A 10,575-nucleotide genomic window follows, 5' to 3' on the forward strand; every position below is an offset into this window, starting at 1 on the left:
TTGAATTATCTACAGTGGGGGGAAGAATACATCTCTTTTTCTCTTGCTTGTCATCAGGTTGGCAAAAAAAAAATCAAGACATAAATCTCTGTGAATATTTTTTTATCATCTTTTAAAATAGAAATTGATCCACAGATATTTGTTGAATGCTTACCTCTCTTAGGACACTATAGAAAATGTAGAAGACTTAAGAGACAGGTCCCTGTCCTCAAGTACCTTCCAACGCAGTTGAAGACACAAATCAGACACATTGTTTGATTCAGCCAACCATTAATTCCTACATTCAAATATTCATGTGGTACATTTATTGAGCACCTACTTTGTGTCAGGCATTCGATGCAGGTGCTGACAGCATCCAGATGAAGGACATTTGCATTCTGTCCTCTAGGACGCTGATCCAGTTTAGTTAAGACATAAAGGACAATAGCATGAGCTTTTGAGATAAGCTGACAGTGATCTAGTGACATAGATGCTCTGAGAAGGGGGCGAGGTGGGCAGAAAAGTTTCGCAAAAGACCTCAGCTAGAGCAGGAAGGGACAGGGTTCGAGTCTGACAGGAGTCCCAGTTAAGTTAGAGACGCTGACACCCCACGGCCCCCTTAGTTTCCACTTCATGTTCCATCTCCCAGAACACAAGCAATAAAACCCGATAGGAGAAGCATAATTGTAACAGAGAATGAGATTAATTCCTAATTTTGATCTCCTTTGAATCATTTTTACTTGACTGAGTCAAACTTGCTGTGGGAGATGATTCATTACTATCTATTTTAAATCATCATCAGGAAGCACAATGACACCCCAACATGATAGAGAATGTATTTCAAGTGAAGAAATCTCTATTTTTTCAACTTAAAAAAATTGATTTGGTTCTTCCTTGTAGAACATAAGGGAAAGAAAGGAAAGACCTAAATTGCTTTTTTAAAGAATTCACCACTACTGGTGATTGAATTTATATATTTCTTAATGTAAGCAAAAGCTAAAAAAGACAATCTCATTTAAAAAAATTAAATATTACATCATAGAGAGTAAAATGTGAACACTTTCTTTCACCAGTCCTCACCCCAGATCTACTCTCAGAGGTAACCACTATTCATGGTTTTGTGTGGACCCTTCTAGTCTTTTGTTATGTGTTTACAGACACGTTTAGGAATAGGCACTCTGTATAAATATGCATGGGAACTACAGATGATATATATTATTCTGCAATTATGTCCCCTTTGAATTTAACAATATATCTCTTATATTCCAAAGATAGCCTGCTTTAATATGTCTGAAGGAAACAGAAATGGGAGCATTCATTTCCTTTTGTTCCTTGCTTTCCAAGGGAAGACTCCTTTCTTTCATTCATATCTGATCCAAGCTCCCAGTGAGGCAATCATTGTTGTCCTGATCAGGAAAAGGGGGCACAAGGGAAGAGGTGAGGGCACAGGTGAATATATGAGCCGCACTGAGTCTGCAGGGTTTTTTTATTCTGGCCCAACTATAGGAAATGAAAACAGGACCAGAAATTTAACTCTTGAAACACACAGGCAAACAACGATCAGCAGGCCTCAGGGGGCAAGACAGCCTTGCCCTCCAAATAATCATATCAAGCTCACACTTGCTCATCACTTCCTTTATTATTATTATTAAATATAATATATTGTCAAATTGGTTTCCATACAACACCCAGTGCTCATCCCAACAGGTGCCCTCCTCAATGCCCATTGCCCACTTTCCCCTCCCTTCCACCCCCATCAACCCACAGTTTGTAATTAGCAAGTGGCTTTAGTGATATTCTTTCCACCAGTGTCCCTCTTCTGTGAAAAGAAAGGGGAGGCAGGAAGGGAGGGAGGGAGAGAGAGAGAGAGAAAGTCAAGAGAAAAAGCCTGTCTCTGCCCTTTACATTCTTGAGGCTGAGTTTTTCTGGCCCCCATCTTGGGGAGAGTTTGGGGACTTCCATTCTCTCAGCCCATCCAAGGGCACACAAGCAAAGCAGGAAAGGGTTTCTCCCGAGTTCACAGAGTGACCGTCTAATGTTTCTTAGATCAGCTCTCCCCATTCAAGCCTTTTGACTCCGGAGAGGGATGGAGTCTTTGAGGAAGCATTCTTCTTTTTTTTTTTTTAATTTTTTTTTAACCTTTATTTATTTTTGAGACAGAGAGAGAGAGCATGAACGGGGGAGGGTCAGAGAGAGGGAGACACAGAATCCGAAACAAGCTCCAGGCTCTGAGCTGTCAGCGCAGAGCCCGACGCGGGGCTCAAACTCACGGACCGCGAGATCATGACCTGAGCCGAAGTCGGCCGCTTAACTGACTGAGCCACCCAGGTGCCCCAGAGGAGGCATTCTTTAACTTATTGGCTTTTGGATCCAGTTGACTAGACCCTCTACTATCCATTGGGCACATATCCCCTGTCCCCCTCCCCAGGACAGGTGTCAGGTTTTTTGTATCAGAGAAGGGGATTGATTCTTGAATGGGAAGGCTGTAGTGCAGTTGTAGAAACAGACACCGGATCTGAGTCTTTGGTGCAGACTCACTCAGTCCTTGGAGAATGCAAGGAAAACACTACCCCGGGCTTCCCTGGAGACTGTCACTGAAAGCAGGTTTGTGGAGCCAGTTCAAAATTCTGAATAGTCGTTATGTTGAAAAGTTTGCTATAGATCGTGGAGCAAGGCCCCAGGTGGTCACGCCAGTCTGCATCCTGGCACAAAATAACTTAGTTGGGATTCTGAGGGAAATTTCATAGACTATATACAGAGGTGTGGACAGAACAAAGGGACCCGATAGGAGCTGGTATTGAGGCGTTCAGGGACGAGGAGCGGTGGTTAAGCCATCGCTGCCCTAGCCCTGAAGTAGTGAGAGGAAGGACCAGTAACTGGAGCTTCTGAGGACCGAAGCCTGGAGGGGAGCCACCTGGCAGGGGCTCAAGTCCTAGAGGGACAGGCCGTCGCTGATGCCAGGATGTAGCCCTGAAGTAGAAGGGAACCAGTGGAAGAAATACTGTTCCCTCTCTCTCTCCCCCAGCACTCCCGTCTCTTTCTGGTGACTCCATCTAGAAACTGGAAGGAAAAGGAATCTGGAGATGAATGCCACAGAGGCAGTGCCTCAGGGCACAGGGCAGAGTGAGGAAGGTCAGAGAAGGAATCCCCGTGGTGTGATAGCCGTGAGGGGGATACAGAGAATAGCCATCGCTTCAGCTTCATAAAGGTTCAGACTGGAAACTAAAACAGGTCAGGGCAGAAAAACTTGGCAGAGGTGCAAGAGGTTCAGCTCAAATCAAAAGGGAAAACCAAACCAAAAGAACCACGTGTGGTCCATACCCCCTAGTGAGCTTAGAGCTTGAAGAATGCAGAGTAAAAACACCAGTCATTGAATTGTAGAGCCCTGATCCTTTGGGTATGGACACTATCACAGACTCCACAGGCTGGAAGAGAATTACAGAATTCACACTTCTGCCTCCAAGGGGGTAGTACTAGGTTTTTACTCACACGATCTTGTGAGTTGTTCATTTTCACCTATCATTAGCCATGCAAGCAAAATGAAAAAAAAAAATACCCACCATTTCAGTTATAAACACTGAGGCATTTGCAATGGGACACAGAGCATTTTAAACTTTGTGCTTGGGATGAACAAGATATGATCCTAGCTCTTCTGAAGCTTACATTGTGCTCAGTGAGGCAGATATGTGCATGGCAAATGATAATCCCAAGTAGGATGTGATTAGTGCTTTAATAGAGATAAATACAATATATTACAAGAGAATAGAAAAGTTGGAGATTAGTTTTGACTGCATTTGTGAGCGTTGGGATGAGCGGAGTGGTTTTCTCAGCTGGGTTTTGAAGAAGAGGTGAACTTTAAAGAAGAGGTGGGCAACGTGCTGGGTGAAGCTGAAAGGTGGGCAAACACAGCACCAGCCTGGGAGGGCAGGGAGGCTCTGGGGTGGCTGGAACATGGAGCAGGTGGCAAGAGGCAGGAAGCAGTGGGACCAGAAACATCGGTCGGGGTGGAGCCCTGGAATGTCTGAATGGCAGCACAAAGGCATTTGGGGCTGAGATGGCCAGTTACCTGTTGAGTATTCCTTATCCTCGTTATCCTTTCTAACAGGACCTCAATGTTTTTCAAAGTGGCATTGCCTCCATTTAAAGCCATGAACCTCCTCAGCTCCCTCGCAGCTAGAGGAGCATCACGTGACCTAGTTCTCACCACCCACAGGTCAATAGAAACCCACCAGTGGCCGCTCCTCGGAAAGCCAGTGTATGACGGGTCAAATGGGACTCATCTGGCCCATGCCTTTTGCCCGTTGCTTGTCTCTCCTTCTTCCTGTTTAGAATGTGAACTTGAGGGCTGGGAGTGGAACAGACTTCGTGTAACCCTGAAGCAAAGGCTCACACTTGGGAGAAGAAAAGGAACAAGGTAGAACCTGAGTTCTCTGACTTCCTGGAACGGCCGCAGCAGTGGTGAAATACCCACATCCTGACTTCCTGTTATGTGAAAAAAGCAGACCCCAATTCTTAAGCCTCTCTAGTCAGATTTCTGTTATATGAAGCTGCATATACTAGTTCAGTGTTTGAGTGCTTGAGTTTATTCTGTAGGATATGTGGAACCCCTGTAGGCCAATAAGACATGGTATGCACTCGGTATTAGGGGACTTTGCTTTTGGCCCATCTCTATCCCTGGACATGAAAAATAATAGTATAGAGATGGTATTCCATGATCTGGCTGCCTTTTAGTCCAGTTCTGGCCCCTGGTTAGTGAGGTGACTCAGGGTGGTTCACTTAGCCTTTCTGGGAACAATGTCCTCGCTTATAAAATACAGCTTTTCTTGGAAGATCTCTGAAAGACCATTGAGACCCATTGTTTCCTTACTAGAGCAACATATTGGGAAGATGGCAGGAGGTAACGTGGAGACTGCCTGAAGAAGTAAGAGCTCAAACCAGGAAAGGCAATTATGTGATTTGTACACTTGAAGAGAAAGAAGGCAGTGAGGACTTGAACCAGGGGCCGGGAGATACAGGACAAAGTGTTGTGCCATCAGTAGGTCTCCCAGATTGATTGGACAGAGGCTGTGTGTTGTAGAGGGAAGATGCTGTAGCCGACTGATCCAAAAGGTGAAGAGAACGCAAAGGACATGTTATCAACGACCAAGTATTCTTCAATATTACAAAGATTTCAAAATAGAGTTTTGGAGATGTTGCAATAGTGTGACCTCATCTAACACTCTTAGAAAGTCATAGATGCAGAAGCCAACAGTAATAAAAATAACTTCAATTGATGCCACATGTCCCCCCTCAAGAGCCTGAAGAATGCTTGGATAGTTGTTACAAGTTTATAATTGTGATGCCCTTGCACGATGAAGCAGGAAGACCCTGTCACCTCTCCCCGGTAGAGAGGAGAGGGATCCGTTTCAAGTGTCAAGGCGGGTCAGGGACAGAGCTGGCCCTCAAAACTGCCCACTGACCTGACTCCTTAGGGCCTTCGAGACGAGAGAAAAGCTAGGATTTGGGTGCTTCCTCCTCCAGCTCAGTACTAGATCCGGAATACACGGGCTAATCAACGATCTCTCTACCTCTTTTTATTTCTCGTGACACACTGTCGTTCTGTCTGGAGCCAGATCTCGAGGCACTAGAGCCCTCGATGTCGTCGTACCCGGGGCTTGAAAATTCGAACTGGAAAATGAGAGCGAGGTGCTCTGGCCTCAGTTTTGCCCGCCGGTAGGGTGCTGAGAAAGCCTTCGGATCCCTGGAGGCGTGTTTCCTCTCGGCTTGCTCTTCTAGTTTGTTTACCTGCCGGCTCTGCCCGTGTTGAGAAGTCGGGTCTCCATTCGCACTTTGCTGCACCTACCTTTCCATATGGTCCAATCCCAGACACAATTCCTTTCACAGATCCCTCCTACAAACAATGGGGGCATAACTGGTATATTTCAATCCAAAAATGGCATCCGAAAGCTTTCTGCAATGCCGCCAAGCCAGCACTTTTAGAAGCATCTGACGATATTAATTTCAGGCTATTTCCTGAGGTTTGCAGGAAACTAAAATGCAGAAAGTGCTGTGGCAAAAAATTAAAGCTTCATGGGGGAAAAAAAAAGGAAGATTGACAGGAAACGAGGCTTCAATAGGACAGCTTGCACCGAGTAGCTCTGTCCCCCTTTCTGCATATCAACATATGCGTCGGGAAAAATAGCTCTCTCTCCTGCTTGCTGATCTGTGGTTGGGAATGGGCTTTGCCTACGCGCTGTAAGTACGTAACAATTGGGGGAAATACACACAGCACACTGGGCACCGGGTCCCTTGGACTGGGTTGTACATCAGTACTGGTGGCCAGACTTTTCCAAAAAAACCAAGTTGCACCTGATTTTTATCCAATAAAAAAAAGAAAATCTAAAGAGACAGTACGATCAGCTTCTCTAAAACCCATAATTATTTTGTGCTCCTTGATTTCTCCACACGGCACCCCCTTGCGACCCTGCCCCCCTTTATTTTTAACATTTGAATCCCATGTTTTAAATTCAGGTCTTTCTGGAAAGGAATTCCTTCTAAACCTCCCATGTGCAATGATAATTCGAAGCAAATTCTACCCCCAAACATACCATCTTTCCTTTTAAAAGCATTTTTCTTTGTCTGGTGTTCTCTCTCTTCCGATGATCGAGTGCTGGTTTTCTTGGCTGTTTCCTGCACAGACTTGGCCTTGCTTCCCGGGCTCCTTGAGAGGGTCTCTTCCTGTTTCTCACCAGTAGGTGGACACAGACCTGCTCGGCACAGACAGGATTTCCAGCACATTCGGCAGCACAGTCTTAGGGATCCCCAGGAGGAATTGCCAAGTGGACCACTGGTTGGCAACTCCCCAAGGCCGAGGGCACACGTGCCAAACCTCTAACGAAGAAACAGTTCTGCTGCTCCCTGCTGCCTCTGCTTGTTGCTATGGGATCAGCAAGGGCACAGGCACGAAGTCTCTAGGAGTTCACGGGAAGGGGGATTTGTGGAGAAGTCAGGGACACCTTGGCTCTTAGGCACCGGCCAAGGAGTCCTTACGAGCCGCGAGGAAGCCTTGGGGCCCCCAGGGCTGGGCCTTCCGAGGCCCACAGGGTTGTGCAGGTGAGTTTGTAAAGAAAGTTAGTAAGGGGATCCGGGGAGGGAGAAGTACAGAAGGCACCCAGCCGAGAGACTGCAAACCCCTGAGCTCTGCTGTGCTCGTTTCATGGCACGACTCGAGTGAGGCTGCTGCTTTTTTTTCCTTTTTTTTTTTTCAAATTTATAGGTGCAAGACGTGGCCAAATGCCACCATGGATAGTGTTAAACCTATCATGATTTGTTGTTATTGAGTCTAGGTGAGAGAAGAGGTGGTGAGAAACAGCGCTATCTCACCTTGTGTAAGTTTTAATATAGGCAGCGCATGCGCCGTGCCCGTGGAGGCCCCTTGAAGGAGAATTCTCTCTCGAAAGTCCCAATAACCACACGAGATCTGTTACTATTATGATCCCCACGGTACAAGGCTGAGAGAGGTTAAGTAGTGTTTCCCAAGGCCAAGCGGGGACTGGCTAGAGTGGCCACTAGAACTTTCCCTCTAGAGAAAGTGTGTTGTTGGGGTGCCTGGGTGGCCGAGTTGGTTAAACATCTGACTCTTGATATCAGCTCAGATCATGATCTCATGGCTCATGAGACTGGGCCCCACGTCGGGCTCTGGGCTGACAGTGCAGAGCCTGCTCGGGATTCTCTCTCTCTGCCTCTCCTCCACTCATGCTTACGTGCACTCTCTCTCTGTCTCTCTCTCTGTCTCTCTCTCTCTCTCAAAATGGATAAATAAACTTAAAAAAAAAGTGTGCTGTTAATTGTAGATCACTCTCCAACCTTGGCTGGTTATTCTTCTTTTTGTCCACCGAGTCAATAATAGGGTTAGAATAAGACTTTGGGAAAGTCATTGAGATTCTTCTGGGCTTTGTTCCTCCCTGAGGTGGCCAGATCATGTCACTGTGGTAACCTGGGTCCTGACATCACCTCGGAGAGCCACTGCAATGAGCAAGGGCATGCGGGCAGGGGGCACACAGTGGCCCTTGGAAGCGTCTGTACAATGCAGCATGGAGTGATGGGTGACTTCATTAGGGGGTGGACACTTTGGAGCGTAAGATTTCCTCTGGGACGTCAGAACCTCTAAGATTCTGGCAGATTGTATGAAGGGGTAACCCGTGGCTTCTGTCCCACCTCCCTTCTCAAGCTCTGGAACAGTTCATCCTGGCTTGATGGTTATAGGCCCAGATGTTCAAGGCTTTGAGGGGAGCAAACGGAAAGCTTTTTCTGAGTGAAAACCTAAGTGTGGGTTTGGCTTATTGATCTGAACACAATAGATAGTTCTCATAACTCGAACGCCTATATTGTCAGACACACAAAGGCATTTGCCAAATCACAAACCCGGTAAACACAATTCGGGAGTTTGCGTCAGGGGTGAGCCAAAGAGAAGAGACAGCGAGGGGGAACTCAGACACAGTGTTTGGAGAGGTACCTTCAAGATTCTAAACGCGGTGTCAAAAAGCCTGCTTTTCTGGAACAGATGTGGACCCGTCTGTCTTCGGTTTTGACAAATGATTCAGGATCTTGGCTTCCATAAATATCTACGATATTGTACTTTCTTATCAACGAGCCCAGGGGACCTTGCTCATTTGAATCTAATTGTTTTTGGTTTCAGACGCTCTGGGAACTTACGTTTGGTAACTTTCCATGGGGGGGTCCTGACCAGAGCTGGGGGCAGAATACGGAGCCGGAAGGGATGGGGTGGTGACAGGTCCTGCAGTCTGACCGGTGATTGAATTGTCTCTGCTCTGCGATCCCCTTACCTTTGGGACCCTGGGAAAACCATTTCGAAAGCTGCAACCTTTTGAAGTAACGAGTGGCTGCTTCTTTTCGATTCTCATTTCAGGCGTGTCGAGTTTTAGTCTGGAGTGGTTGCAAGGGGACCTCTCCATCATAAATCTGGAAACCCTCTATTGTTGGGGATTATGTCACAGACTCCCTGAAAGTAAAAGAAAAGTTGGGAAAGCTAAAAATGTGATGTTTTCCAAATGCTTGGTCTTCGAAGCACATGCCAGTGCTGCATTTTCTGCAAGAGTGTTTCCATCCAGGATTTGTTTGTTCCGTACTTTGGACCACTCCTGCCTCCCTAAGCCTCGGCCTATGCACGCCCATACTTTAGTCTGGAATTCTGTGAGCTTCTGACTTCTCTTCTTGCTCCTTTTCGTCATCAGATATTCCTGTTCAATATCCAAGCACCATTGTGCACAGAGTCTGGGGTCTAGGAGCACGCAATAAGACAGGACTTCTCCTGGAGTAGTCGCTTCACGTGTGGGGAGCTCCTATGAGGTAGGCCTGCGTCGCCTAATGCAGTAGCCACTGCCTATGTGTGGCCTTTACCTTTAATTAATTAACTTTTTTTTTAATTTGAGTGTAGTTGACACACAGTGTCACATTAACTTCAGGTGCACGACGTAGCGACCCAACACCTCTCTACGTTGTGCCGTGCTCAGCGCAAGTACATCTGCCATCTGTCACCGTACAAGGCCATTACGACACCACTGACTCTATTCCCAGTGCTGTGCCTTTTATTCCTGTCACTTACTCATTCTGGAACGGGAAGCTGGGACCTCCCACTCCCTGTCACCCTTTTTGCCCATCCCTTTTACCCCACTTCCCCCCGGCGGCTATTAGTTTGTTCTCCATATTTATAGGCCTAATCTTGCTTTTAATTAAAATTAAGTAAAATGAGGGGCGCCTGGGTGGCGCAGTCGGTTGGGCGTCCGACTTCAGCCAGGTCACAATCTCGCGGTCCGCGAGTTCGAGCCCCGCGTCGGGCTCTGGGCTGATGGCTCAGAGCCTGGAGCCTGTTTCCGATTCTGTGTCTCCCTCTCTCTCTGCCCCTCCCCCGTTCATGCTCTGTCTCTCTCTGTCCCAAAAATAAATAAACGTTGAAAAAAAAAATTAAGAAAAAAAAATTAAGTAAAGTGAAAAATGCGCCTCTCCAGTGATTCAAGTCACATGTGAAGCGCTCAGTAGCTACACGTGGCTAGTGGCTTCTGTTGCTATGGATTTTATAGACCATTTCTAATGTCACAGGACGTTCTGTTTGACAGCACGGATGCATTCTCTTTACCCAATCGCTTGTTCTAAAGTTTTTAAGTCCAGTTAGTTAATGTACGGTGTTATGTTAGTTTCCGGAGTACAATATAGTGATTCAACACTTGCATACAATACCCGGTGCTCATCACGACAGGTGCCCTCCTCAATCCCCATCACCTATTTCACCCATGTCGTCTACCCAGTCCCTCTGGTAATCACCAGTTTTTTCTCTATAAGAGTTTGCTTCTTGCTTTTAAAACTAAATTTTTTAATATTTATTTATTTTTGAGAGAGAGAGAGAGAAAGCGAGCAGGGGAGGGGCAGAGAGAGAGGGAGACCCCGAATCCGAAGCAGGCTCCAGGCTCTGAGCTGTCAGCACAGAGCCCAACGCAGGGCTCGAACCCATGAACGGCGAGATCATGACCTGAGCCAAAGTCAGTCGCTTAACCGACTGAGCCACGCAGGCTTCCCGTCTTTTTCTTACTTTTACTCTTT

The sequence above is a fragment of the Prionailurus bengalensis genome, chromosome D1 (genome assembly GCF_016509475.1).
Source record: "Prionailurus bengalensis isolate Pbe53 chromosome D1, Fcat_Pben_1.1_paternal_pri, whole genome shotgun sequence".
Classification (NCBI taxonomy): domain Eukaryota; kingdom Metazoa; phylum Chordata; class Mammalia; order Carnivora; family Felidae; genus Prionailurus; species Prionailurus bengalensis.